This window comes from Eurosta solidaginis, unplaced genomic scaffold (genome assembly GCF_040869045.1).
Source record: "Eurosta solidaginis isolate ZX-2024a unplaced genomic scaffold, ASM4086904v1 ctg00001092.1, whole genome shotgun sequence".
Taxonomy (NCBI): domain Eukaryota; kingdom Metazoa; phylum Arthropoda; class Insecta; order Diptera; family Tephritidae; genus Eurosta; species Eurosta solidaginis.
Window position 1 is genome coordinate 36,908 of NW_027137026.1, and position 14,690 is coordinate 51,597.

The 14,690-nt window shown below is 38.2% G+C and overlaps 1 long non-coding RNA gene across 1 annotated transcript; it reads right to left on the minus strand.

Annotated features, from left to right (window-relative positions):
* Positions 1 to 9,202: 9,202 nt before the first annotated feature.
* On the minus strand, positions 9,203 to 11,813 carry LOC137236026 (uncharacterized). The gene is made up of 2 exons (XR_010948220.1): positions 11,749 to 11,813; positions 9,203 to 11,404 (listed from the first exon to the last, which is right to left on the minus strand). It is a non-coding gene; the product is annotated as an uncharacterized lncRNA (long non-coding RNA).
* Between the last annotated feature and the right edge of the window lie 2,877 nt (positions 11,814 to 14,690).

Consider the following 14,690-nt stretch of genomic DNA (forward strand, 5'->3'; position numbering starts at 1 on the left):
TTTTATGACTTAGCACAATTTCCGCACTCATAACGAATTTTTTCTCCAGACCTAACACTTTTTACTCAATATGTTTTCCCATCACTCCTCACATTTAATGATTGAAATAAAACACTAAAACTGTATATTGCACAAAAAATACTATTTAGAGCCAAGCACAGATGGTCTCTGCCTCAACGCAGGTATATCGTTATTGGTAATATTGGTAATCTACCTATCATACATATTGATAACAACGTGATTAATATTGTTAACAAGGTTAAAAACCTGGGATTTGTTGTTAACTTCAGTCTTACTTGCGTTGATCATGTTAATTTCATGGTAGGGGGGGTATACTGCACACTCCGAAATCTAAGACAGTCGTCAATATTTACGCCAGTTGCCATACGTAAAAAACTTGTAGCTCAACTATTGGTATGCAATAAAATAGATTCCTGTTCCGCTCATACAATTGATGTGGTGTTCAACCACATAACGTGATATGTGTATGGCCTATGTAAGTATGACCATATTTCTGCTTGGAGAAATAAGCTTCTTGGTTGTGAAATCCATGCTTATTTGAAAATGGGAAGTTGTATTTTTATACTCAGTTTAGCAGAGCTCACAGAGTATATTAAGTTTGATTGGATAACGGTTGGTTGTACATATATAAAGGAATCGAGATAGATATAGACTTCCATATATCAAAATAATCAGGATCCAAAAAAAATTTGATTAAGCCGTCCGTCCGTCCGTCCGTCCGTTAACACGATAACTTGAGTAAATTTTGAGGTATCTTGATGTAATTTGGTATGTGGGTTCCTGAGCATTCATCTCAGATCGCTATTTAAAATGAACGATATCGGACTATAACCACGCCCACTTTTTCGATATCGAAAATTTCGAAAAACCGAAAAAATTCGATAATTCATTGCCAAATGCGGTTAAAGCGATGAAACTTGGTAGATGGGTTGACGTTATGACGCAGAATGGTAAATTAGTAAGATTTTGGACAATGGGCGTGGCACCGCCCACTTTAACAAGAAGGTAATTTAAAAGTTTTGCAAGCTGTAATTTGGCAGTCGTTGAAGATATCATGATGAAATTTGGCAGGAACGTTACTACTATTACTATATATGTGCTAAATAAAAATTAGCAAAATTGGATGAAGAACACGCCCACTTTTTAAAAAAAATTTTTTTTAAATTAAAATTTTAACAAAAAATTTAATATCTTTACTGTATATAAGTAAATTAAGTCAAAATTCAACTCCAGTAATGATATGATGCAACAAAATACAAAAATAAAAGAAAATTTCAAAATGGGCGTGGCTCCGCCCATTTTCATTTAGTGTGTCTAGAATTTTTTTAATGCCATAAGTCGAACAAAAATTTACCAATCCATTTGAAATTTGGTAGGAGCATAAATTCTATGACGTTAACTGTTCTCTGTGAAAATGGTCGAAATCGGTGCTAGCCACGCCCAGTTTTTATACACAGTCCACCGTCTGTCCTTCCGCTCGGCCGTTAACACAATAACTTGAGCAAAAACCGATATATCTTTACTAAACTTAGCCCACGTACTTATCTGAACTCACTTTATCTTGGTATAAAAAATGGCCGAAATCCGACCATAACCACGCCCACTTTATCGATATCGAAAATTACGAAAAAAAAAAAATGCCATAATTCTATACCAAATACGAAAAAAGGGATGAAACATGGTAACTGGATTGGTTTATTGACGCAAAATATAACTTTGGAAAAAACTTTGTAAAATGGGTGTGACACCTACCATATTAAGTAGAAGAAAATGAAAAAGTTCTACAAGGCGAAATCAACAGGCCTTGGAATCTTGGCAGGAATACTGTTAGTGTTATTGAATATATAAATAAATTAGCAGTACCCGACAGATGATTTTCTGGATCACCTGATCCACATTTGGTCAATATCGCGAGAACGCCTTCACATATACATCTAAGGGCCACTCGCTTTTAAAACCCTCATTAATACCTTTAATTTGATATCCATATCGTACAAACACATTCTAGAGTCAACCCTGGCCCACCCTAATGGCGATATCTCGAAAAGGCGTGCACCTATAGACCTAATGCCCACTCCCTCTTAAAATGCTCAGTAACACCTTTCGTTTGATACCCATATCGTAAAAACATTCTAGAGTCACCCCTGGCCCACCCTAATGGCGATATCTCGAAAAGGCGTCCACCTATAGACCTAATGTCCACTCCCTCTTAAAATGCTCAGTAACACCTTTCCTTTGATACCCATATCGTACAAACATTCTAGAGTCACCCCTGGCCCACCTTAATGGCGATATCTCGAAAAGGCGTCCACCTATAGACCTAATGCCCACTCCCTCTTAAAATGCTCAGTAACACCTTTCGTTTGATACCCATATCGTACAAACATTCTAGAGTCACCCCTGGCCCACCCTAATGGCGATATATCGAAAAGGCGTCCACCTATAGACCTAATGCCCATTCCCTCTTAAAATGCTCAGTAACACCTTTCGTTTGATACCCATATTGTACAAACATTCTAGAGTCACCCTTGGTCAACCTTTATGGCGATATCTCGAAAAGGCGTCCACCTATAGAACTGAGGATTACTCCCTTTTAAAATACTCATTACCACCTTTCATTTGATACCCATATCGTACAAACACATTCCAGAGTCACCCCTGGCCCACCCTAATGGCGATATCTCGAAAAGGCGTCCACCTATGGACCTAATGCCCACTCCCTCTTAAAATGCTCAGTAACACCTTTCGTTTGATACCCATATCGTACAAACATTCTAGAGTCACCCCTGGCTCACCCTAATGGCGATATCTCGAAAAGGCGTCCACCTATAGACCTAATGCCCACTCCATCTTAAAATGATCAGTAACACCTTTCGTTTGATACCCATATCGTACAAACACATTCTAGAGTCACCCCTGGCCCACCCTAATGGCGATATCTCGAAAAGGCGTCCACCTATGGACCTAATGCCCACTCCCTCTTAAAATGCTCAGTAACACCTTTCCTTTGATACCCATATCGTACAAACACATTCTAGAGTCACCCTGGCCCACCCTAATGGCGATATCTCGAAAAGGCGCCCACCTATAGACCTAGTGCCCACTCCCTCTTAAAATGCTCAGTAATACCTTTCGTTTGATACCCATATCGTACAAACATTCTAGAGTCACCCTTGGTCCACCTTTATGGCGATATCTCGAAAAGGCGTCCACCTATAGAACTAAGGATTACTCCCTTTTAAAATACTCATTACCACCTTTCGTTTGATACCCATATCGTACAAACACATTCCAGAGTCACCCCTGGCCCACCCTAATGGCGATATCTCGAAAAGGCGTCCACCTATGGACCTAATGCCCACTCCCTCTTAAAATGCTCAGTAACACCTTTCGTTTGATACCCATATCGTACAAACACATTCTAGAGTCACCCCTGGCCCACCCTAATGGCGACATTTCGAAAAGGCGTCCACCTATAGACCTAATGCCCACTCCCTCTTAAAACGCTCAGTAACACCTTTCATTTGATTCCCATATCGTACAACTAGAGACACCCCTGGTGCACCTTTATGGCGATATCTCGAAACGGCGTCCACCTAGGGAACTAAGGATCACTCCTTTTCAAAATACTCATTAACAGCTTTCATTTGATACCCATATCGTACAAACATATTCTAGAGTCACCCCTGGTCCACCTTTATGGGGATTTCTCGAAAAGGCGTTCACCTATAGAACTAAAGCCCATTCCCTTTTAAAATACTCATTATCACCTTTCATTTGATACCCATATCGTACAAACACATTCTAGAGTCAGCCCTGGTCCACCTTTATGGCGATATCCCTAAATGGCGTCCATCCATAGAACTATGGCCTACTCTCTCTTAAAATACTCTTTAATACCTTCCATTTGATACACATGTCATACAACCACATTCCAGGGTTACCCTAGGTTCATTTTCCTACATGGTGATTTTCCTTATTTTGTCTCCATAGCTCTCAACTGAGTATGTAATGTTCGGTTACACCCGAACTTAGCCTTCCTTACTTGTTCAACATAATTTGCTTAAATTGGCCACCTATAAAACTATTAATTACTTACTTATCTTAGATTGTATTATCTTTTATTAATTTACTTTTCTGTATATGTTTTATGTATAATGATTTCCATGAATAGTATAATATTATACACTCCTAACTGGATGTTTAGTTTTGATATAATTTTTAAATAAAAACTGAAATTTCTGGTTGAGCTCAAGGCCGGGTTTTGTTAAATAAAACACTTGGATGTGTATTTTATTTTGTTTTTATTTTTCAATTCTTCGACTTCAGTCTGAAGTCATCCTCAGGAATCTTAAGCTACGCTTTGAAGACTTCAAAATCTCCAAAGTATTCAAAGCGTAGCTTAAGATTCCTGAGGATGACTTCAGACTGAAGTCGAAATATTGAAAAATAAAAACAAAATAAAATACACATCCAAGTGTTTTATTTAACAAAACCCGGCCTTGAGCTCAACCAAAAATTTCAGTTTTTCTAAACACTAACGGCCAATAACGAGACAAATTATAATTTTTAAATTTAAATTAAATTGATTTTGTTAACATAAATATTATTGAGTAAGAGTTATGTGATAAAAGTTGTACTAAAAAAGACTGCAGTCAGGTCTTATTGTCCTAATGTTTCCTAAATATATAATAACTAGCAGACCCGGCAGACGTTGTTCTGCCCTAAATTTGGCCTATCTGCATACTCTTTAATAAGCTTTTTCCGCCTAACTCTGCCCTACCCCTCTACACTTTTTCCTAATCTTTTTATTCACTCCTCCCTCCGTCTTTTTCGCTTCATCTACATCTTCGCCTCATTCTATCTTTTTATCAGCCTCTTTCTCTCTTTTCTTTTCTCCTTCTTTTTCATCTCTTATTGCCAGTCCCAGAAGGTGGTATGTATTTTGTTCCATTCCCATTCCGAGCCTCAGTCCCAGTCCCACTCCGAGTCTCAGTCTCAGTCTCAGTCCCAGTCCTAGTCCTAATCCCAGTCCCAGTCCGTCTCTGGTATACTTCCCGGAAAAAAGCATCGTAAATACTAATATAATTTATTTATTTATTTCATAATTTATTTATTTATTCATATTATAGTCTAGGACAATCAGAACCTCCTTACATACTATTTACTAATATATCTTAACTAATAAATATATAATATTCAAATTATTTCATTCAATAGCAGTTTAAACCTAAATTTATTTAATAAAAAATAAATATCTATAGAATACAGCAAATTAAACTCCCTCATTGCCCTAGCAATTGGAGAATTGGAAGCATAAGTCGTTCTAAATCTATCTAACCAGAAAAAATCGTGACATCGAAGGGTTCGCGATGGTACATTGAACCGTATACGTTCTAAAAGATAAGGCGAGTCAACCGTCCCATTGATGATATCATATAAAAATGTCAATAAAAGCATTGATCTTCTACTCACTAAAGATTTAAGGTTAATTAAAAGACACCTAGAACTGTATGTTGGAACAGGGTCGTGAAAACGCAAAGACCGGAGGGCAAATCGCAAAAATATTTTTTGAATACGCTCAAGTCGATCTATATGGCAGGCATGGTACGGCCTCCAAATGAAAACAGCATATTCTAGTTTAGACCGCACTAGGGTTGTAAATAAAAGTTTTAAAGTATAAGGATCACTAAAATCCATACTGAAACGGCGAATGAACGCGAGTGTGGAATAAGACTTCGCAATGACATAATTAATCTGACTGTGAAATAGAAACTTCGCATCAAAGCCTACACCAAGATCTGATATTTCATCAACAACCCTCAGCGTAGAGTCCCCAATATGATAAGAAACAGGAAGAACATTTCGAGTTTTAGCAAAGGTAATACTAAAACATTTACTTATATTTAAAAGCAGACGATTCCGTCTACACCAGTCCATTACGTTATCAAGATCAGCTTGGAGCGTAGTGGACTCAGATTAAGTCGTGATTGATGCAAAAATTTTCAAGTCATCAGCAAACGAAAGGAATTCAGCATAACTGAAACAATGACGTATGTCATTAATAAAGATAACAAATAATAAGGGACCCAACACACGCCCTTGGGGTACACCAGAAGTGGCAGTAACCGACCGCGAACAAATACCATCTACCACAACAACACAGCTACGATCTGCCAAGTAAGATCTCACCCAAGATAGCATACTAGAATGGAAGCCCAAGCCAGCAAGTTTAGATATTAGTAATGAATGGTTGACTTTTTCAAAAGCCTTCGAAAAATCGGTATAGATAGTATCAACTTGTGCCCTCCTTTAAATGAAGGAACACAGTATTCAGAAAATACTGCTAGATTAGTTACAGTTGATCTGCCAGCGGTATAAAACTTACTCTGTATTATAGCACACATCAACAGATTCAGTTTGATACTCATAATATGAAAACACATTCTAGGTGTATCCGGGTCCATGTTTTGGCCTATATCTCGAGACCGTAGTCACCCAGCGGTGTAAAACTTACTCTGTACTAAAGCATACATCAGCAGCTTCAATTTGATACCCATAATGTAAAAACACATTCTATGTGTATCCGGGTCCACGTTTTGTGCTATATCTCGAGACCCTAGCCTCCCAGTTGTATGAAAATTATCCTGTACTATAGCACTCATCAACAGCTTTCATTTGATATCCATATTGTATAAACACATTATAGGGGTACCCGGGTCCCCGTTTTGGCCTATATCTCGAGACCCTGGTCACCCAGGGGTATGAAAATTATCCTGTGCTATAGCACTCATCAGCAGCTTTCATTTGTTATCCATTTTGTATAAACACATTCTAGGGGTACCCGGGTCCACGTTTTGATCTCAAGACCCTAGGCACGTAGGGAAAAAAGAGGTAGACGTTGGCCGATTCTCAGACCTACCCAATATGCTCACAAAATTTCATGAGAATCGGTTTGGCCGTTTCGGAGGAGTTAAGCCTCTAAAACCGTGACAAAAGAATTTTATATATTAGATTGAATTTTTTCAAAAAAAAAATCATAACTCAAGAATGGTTAAACCGATTTGGGATTTCAAGATCAACTAACCATCATCTCCTCTTCCTGTATCTCTCCTAAAAATTTCATGGCAACCTTTCTATACGTTCTCGAGTTATGGAGTGACAATCAAAATGTAAACTTCTTTTTATATATATAATAATAATTTGTCAAACTATTTCTAACGGTTCTGATCTGGACTCTTTTGCCGGATGGTGCGCAGACAATAATTTATATTTAAATTCAAACAAATGCTGTGTTGTGTCTTATTCCAAAAAAACAACTGCCACATACTTTATCTACAAACTAAATACTAAATCTCTTAATCGTTGTCAAGAGAGTAAAGACTTGAGTCTAATTTTTAACTCCAAACTCTCTTTTTCTAGTACCATTGACTTCGTTGTTTCAAAATTTGTTGCAATGTTTGGGTTCAGTAGACATAACACCAGTGACTTTATGGAGCCTGTGACGTTGAATGTACTTCATATATCCTTGGTCAGAAGTCGTCTTGAATATTGCTCAATAATATGGAATCCTTTCTATGAATATAACTCCTATAAAATTGAGAGAGTTCAACAATTTTTTACAGTTACGTATGCTTCACTGGCCAGACGGCCTCCCATCCTATAATGTAATAAACGTTAGCATAAATTGCTCTGATTTATCTAATTTGCTCATTCCATATGATCTTCGGCATAATAGATTATTTATCTAATAAAACGAATTATGCTATGAATGAACCTATAACTAGGACTATACATCTAGCAAATCGATTCAGGACTGTTCTTAATTTTAATAACAGCTTATATAAGTTTAAGCTTGAATTGTTTTCTATTTTTAACTAGTCTGTAACAAAGCATGTAGTTATCGACATGTAAGAATTGAAGTAGATTATGGTCAGTACAAAGCATTTATCAAACACCAAAGGCATGTCTCAATTGGGTGAATCCAATTTCAAGGGGCTGTGTAGGCAACCCTCTCAAGGGGTTCCCAGCGCAATATATAGCTTCTCCAACCCAATTGCCAACCTCGCCTACCCGTGGCGAATTCTGTTTCATTGACAGACGAGGCTCTGGCGACCCCAAGTTCCTCATGGAACTAGAGGGTGGGGAGGACGGGATAGCCTAGAAGGTTTAATGTCATATAAATCGTTCCCGAGATGGTCGGACTAGTACCTTAATAATGCTTTGTTACCGGAACGTACCGGATCTATATGCGGCAAAGGACCATCAACATCGGCCCAAAGCCTTCGGGGAGTGTCTTTATCGTTAATACAGCAAGAACAACAAAGCATGTACTTTTAGACTGAATGAATTAAATAAATAAATAAAATGCGCCCACAAAGAAATGACTAGTAATTCAGATTGATATTACTGACAGGTTGACTTAGCATATTTTTTTTTTGAACAGTTGACGACTTAGCACATTTACACATCATTGCAAACAGCGCGTAAAAATTAAAAATAAAAAAATTTTCTTCTTGTGATCGATGTATTTTGAATTCAGTTTTAAAACTGCATTAAAATACAATTTTTCAAAAAAAGTGACTTGCACATTTTCACATTTAGCTAACGATATATGAGATCAACGCAAGGAATCCAAGTATTTTGCTATTATCGTTGATGCTACGCCTGATGCTAGTCACGTTGAACAGACTACGTTCATTTTGCGCTACCTCCATTTCATTTCGAAAGCAACAAATTTTACAATTCAAGAACGGTTTTTGGCTTTCGTGGATTGTAACCAAAAAACCGGTCAGGAAATCGCAGATTTAATTTGCTATAACTCTAGGTAAACATGAAATCCCATTAAAAGATTGTTGTGCACAAGGGTATGATAACGCGCCAACATGAAATGAGCTTACAACGGAGCAGAACGTCATATTCTCAACAAAAGCTCGAATGCTGATTACTCGCCTTGTGCAACCCACAGTCTCAATTTATGTGGTATTGATTCTGCAGAATGTTGTACGACTGCAATTACTTTCTTCGGAGTTGTACAAAAATGTTTTACTATTTTCAGCAGTAGTCCACAACGACATCCTCAAAAAAAAAAAAAAAGTGTACCGAGCTCTCTTCACAGTCTTTCAGACACTAGGTGGTCGGCTAGAATTAAGGCAATCAGACCATTCGCAAACTATGTTCCAAGATTAACACAAGCACTAAACGCATTATTATTATTATATTCCTTGATAAAATTGAACATCTAGTTGACAATCGCAAAAGTTAAAACTAATACCATAGCCATCCAGTAGCACAACTTATCGCTCCTAGCCGGAGCATAGGGTGGAGACAAACGCTCTCAAACGATTTCTATCAGTCGCTAAACGTCTTATTTCATTCCAGGTGACGGTGGAAGAGCTCTCATTGAAAATCGTACGCATTCAAGTTTGTCGATGACGTCCCCTGCGCCGGCTTACTTGTGGGTTCCTTTGTAAGGCCATTTTGGCAACGTTGTCATCTTCTCTGCTGAGAGTGTGACCGATCCAACCCCACTTACGTTTTTTACTTTCAGTATTGATTGAGGGGTTGTTTGTGAGTGACAGTATCGGCGTTACTGATTGTTCTTGGCCAAAAGATACGGCAGACTATTCGCAGATACTTGTTTATAAACGTTTGCAGTCGTCGGCTAATATGGTCAGAGACAAGCCAGGTTTCGGATCCATATAACTGATTTCACGCTGGTGTTAAAAATCCTCAATTTTGTTTTCATCGACAGTATGCGAGAGCGCCATACTCGGCTTAACTTATGGAATGCAGTTGTGCCCTACAGGTCATTGCAAATACATTCGATTCTGCACCGCCATCTTTAGTAATTTGGCTACCAAGGTAGCAGAACTCTTCTACATCCTCAATGACGGTAGTGCTGCCATTTGATACAAGTTGGAGAGGAGATGTGTTCGTTGTTTGCAGTCTCATTAGCTTAGTTTTTGCGCTTAGTTTCTGATTCAGCCTCCATTGTAACCCATCCGCGGCTTCTGCGTTTGTGCGCTTCCAGATATCATGCAGCACTACTATGAAAAGTTTATGCTAAATTTGTTGCTGTTTTTTCCTTTGAAGCGTACACTGATCATTGCATATTTGTAAAGGGCCTTAATCATGTCGATGTCTTTCTCTGGGACGCCACAGTGTTGCAGCGCACTCCATATCGCGTCACGGAAGATTGTGTCAAACGCACGTTGAAAGTCAGCGAAGAGAAGATATAGTGGCGATCTCCATTCATTAGTCTATTCTATGGTTATTCGTAAGGTATTGATGTGGTCCAGGCAATATCGATTTGGTCTAAAGCCGTTCTGTTCTTTACGCAATTGTGCGTTGAGCGTGGGCGTTATTCTTGCAAGTATGATGAATGCTAGAACGTTATGGATTGTGTTAAGCAATGTAATGCTGCGCCAGTTTTTGCATTGGCTAAGATCGCCTTTTTTGGGATAGTGATTATAACCCCTTCTTTCCATTCACCAGGAATTGTGGAGCCTGTCCACGATGATTGTATAATAGGATGTAGGGCGCGGGCAGTGACGTTCGCATTACCTAAGCTAAATTTAACTGCACAAGCATATTAAGATGTTACCGACATTCAAGTACATCAACAAGTTCGAATGTATCTTGCTGTACTCAATTTGGTTCAAAATACTGACTACCATTAATAAAAGAAACGTCGTACTCCAAGCTAGAGACGCCACCATAGATGAAAAGGTCCGACATCTAGATGCCTTATCTGCTGATTTGAAGTTGATCAGGAACCAATGGGAAACAATTTGAAACGAATGCAAAACCGTTGCTATTCAAATTAAACATCTCGCCAAAGTTTCCAGACATTCGGAGGAGAACACCCAAAAGACGTTTTGAAGATAATGGAAATGAGATGATTACGGATGATCCAATACATTCTTGTTGATCATTGATTCGGTAACCACGGCATTACTGAGAAATTTGAACGAGACGTTTTTCTGTTGGTGGCAATTTGACGACATAGATGAAACTACGGTTCGGGCGAGCGCAGCAAAATTTGTCGAAAAATACAAGTCGGACGTCTCTTAAAGCTCAGAATGCGAAATAATTCACTTGAAACACATTTACCAAGCAAATTTTGATTAAGGTCTGTCGCCATTGGAAGTGCTAAATGCCATCTGTGTTCAAAATCTGTATACAATTTTCCCCAACATTTGTGTTGCTTTATGTATCTTTAGCAATATATCTGCCATTGTAGCTAGTGCGGAACGTTTTTTCAGCGTCCTTGCAAGAACCAAGAACTTTCATAGACCGTGTTCATCTCAAGAGCGAGTTTCTAGCCCACCAGGGCTAGATTAACAAGTAGGCAGAATAGCGAGTTGCCTAAATCGGGGCCCTAGAAAAATGTAAAAAGTCTTCAAAAATTTTCTTACCAACATAAAATTCTAGAGAGTGAAAGAAAAATATAATCAGGGCCCGTAATACGTATTACGATCAGTGACTGAAAACCATTTTCACTCAAGCAAAATTGTATGCAACTGTCAAAATTTTTTTAAAAATTATAATAAGGAATGGATCTAACAAGTACTATTTGTCGCTAGTTCAAATATGCCATTAATCCGATCCACATTTCAAGAGCTATTGTGATTTAAAAAATGAGTTTCGATCACGAATCGTAACACGTAATACAGGCCCAGAACTGAAAATAAATTTTACTCAAATAAATAAAACTCAATTTACCGCATTCAAAATGCGACGACCGACGAACTAGGCAAGGTTCTGAAAAGGGATATTTCCGACTCATTTGACAAATTTTATGAGCGTACAAAGAAGTGTATCGTAGTGAAAGGGGAGTATATTGAATAATAAAAAAGAATTATTTAAAAATGTACACTGGTTGTTTTATTTTGAAAAATTTCGATTAGTTTTGGAACAAAGGGTGTAGAAAGCCTTTAAGCGGAAATTTCAACTACAATGATGAATGAGTAAAGGATTAATGATGGATGACATATAAATGAATAACGAATTTGATAATGAGATAATGAGATAATGAGATAAATTAAACAACACGTGTCTCTTAAAGGTAAATAATTTATTTTTGAAGCTTATAATTGCCTTTTCATAGCACTTTAAGAAAACCAAACTAAAAATTGTGTGCTATTGAATCAAAAAAAAAAAAGCAATAAGTTTTAGAATAAAAATGAATACCCAGCAGAAAATTAAGAGCGGAATATTTAGTATTCACACTTGTACCAATAGCGCTTATGTTCGAACTAGGTATATATATTTAAATAAATTAATCAAAGTCTGCGACTATTTCAAAACCACCTGCCACTGAGTTAGTTAAAGACGCGTTCAAAAGGCAAGTTCATTGTATACCTTTTTAAAGCGTTCCTAATTGGTTCAGTTTTAGGTGGTTCTGAAATAATCGCAAACTTTAATTAATTAAACTTTTAAAATTAATCAGCATTGTTGATACAAGTGTGGCTACCTATTCTCCCAATATGCATCCTATTAACACCAGTTTTGAGGTAGTCATTAAAGGCCTTTTTACCATCTCCAGCTAAGTTAGATCTTATCTGGAGGATAGCTACCTACCAGATAGATTCATTTCACAGTTATGTTTTCACCTCCACAGGGTGACCAACGAAGGGTTTAATCTATAATTGGACAATTTTTTAGAACAAAACATCTTTTGTGAATACACTAAAATTGGCCAAACAGCTTACTTACTTACTTACTTTTTACACTGTGTTTGGGGGGCACGCGCACTTCACAGTTTTTTCTAGCTTGCTGGTAACAAAGAATTCAACTAAGATATACAGTAAAATGAAATTGATATAATGGAGCAAAGTTCGAAAGTTAGAAAATGTTTGAAAATGGGTGTGGCACCGCCACTTTTTTAGTAAATCACTCTTATTCATATACATTGAAAATCAATGAGGTAAATCCTCGCCTAATTAATATCAATAAACAATTTTGGTAAATTCTATGTCTTTTGTAGGCTCACAGAGGCACATACTAGGAAAGCCATAAGTAACTGGGAAGCCAAACAGTTCAGACAACACTGGATTGAATGACCAGGGCAAAGACAGACCAATTCGTTTATGCCCCCAGCAACGAGAGTATTAGCCCACTCATTAATCTAAGCGGAGATTACTTATGAATTCTGCGTACTTTACGACACACTGTAGTCTACGATATCACCTAAGTAAGTTAAATTTATCCGACAAAAACATCTGTCACTACTGTGAGCTGGAGGATGAAACGCCGGTTCTGCGTATACATAGCTCTGTTAAGGCAGATACACTCCCGCCTAGGTAGCGTGTCTCTTATTTCCTTCGCGATATGAACCAAAAAGATTGATGGAGTGCCTAAATGCATTAAAAGCCTCCACATACAGTAGAAGGTTGAGAAGTCAAGCACAAATAATAGATCTAAATAAAGGTTGCAGTTCATCGAGGCCTAATAATAATAAAATAATAAAAAAAGCTCATTGTATTCCTATAAATATAACAAAGAAACCAGTCCTTTTAACCACCAACAACAAAAAAAGCCTTGAGCCAAAGCTAACATACAAAGTGTGTACTGTGCAAAGAATAAACTATGCAAGGAAGTCAATTGGGACACGTTGCATAATAAAAAAGACATAGCCTTTACTGAATGTGCTTGTTACGGTTCAGACTTCGGAGGAGTGCGGGTTCGAATCACTCTCCCGTGAGAAAAGGCTCTGAAGATATTTACAAAGTAGAATAGCGAAACCTGCCACCTTGTCCGTCCTGATGCGACGTTTTTTAAATCTTTCCCAAATTATTAATAAATTATCCACGAATTCTCACAATATTTGATTAGAGTATTGTTTTTACAACAATAACTGTTTATGAAAAAAATAGGCGGAAACAATTTGAAATCACGCTTACTTCTTATACACAGCCTTCCATCTGTCTTTCCATATCGAAAGTTTCGAGATATGAAAAAACTGGGACAATGCATTAACAAGTAATGATAAAGTGCGTGGGTGGAGCCGTGTGTAAAAGTCTACGAAAGTGGGGAAAGCTTCTGATCGCCATTCACCTGAGAAAGGCCAGAGCGGTTCTTTTGCATGCGGTTCAAGCAGCTCACTTCTTCCGGTCGCCTGCGGCCAACTATCCTCTGGGTAGCCGTTTAGTGGTGAGCTAATGTGAGAAGGCGACAATCTGGCTAGGCCACTCTGATATAATCGGTTTAAGGGATACCCAGGGGATCTTTCATCAGCAGCGTCTGTCCACAACGAGGTGCGGCTGCAAGCGGGCGTCTGTCTTGGATCAAGCGGCTAGCTATATAAACGTGCCATAAATATTTTCACCTCCGCTGAGTGGGTTGTGCGCTGGGCTTGGAACCCGCCACGTCAAACCACACTCCAATGTAAAGAACCAACAAGCCTCAGATAAAAAGAAACGCTCCTATTGATGATACCATGGCAAACGTTTGAAGGACAATGAATTGAGGGAATGCAACTGGAACGTCCGCTCCCTGAATGGGATTGGCGCAGGTGCCCGGCTGGTTGATGTCCTCATCAAAGCAAAATCTGACATCACCGCCATCATGAAATGCGTTGGACGAAGGAAGGTAGAAGGAAGATAAAGAAGTGTGACATCTATTAGAGTGGCCATACAAATAAGCGGAGTTTCGGCGTTGGATTC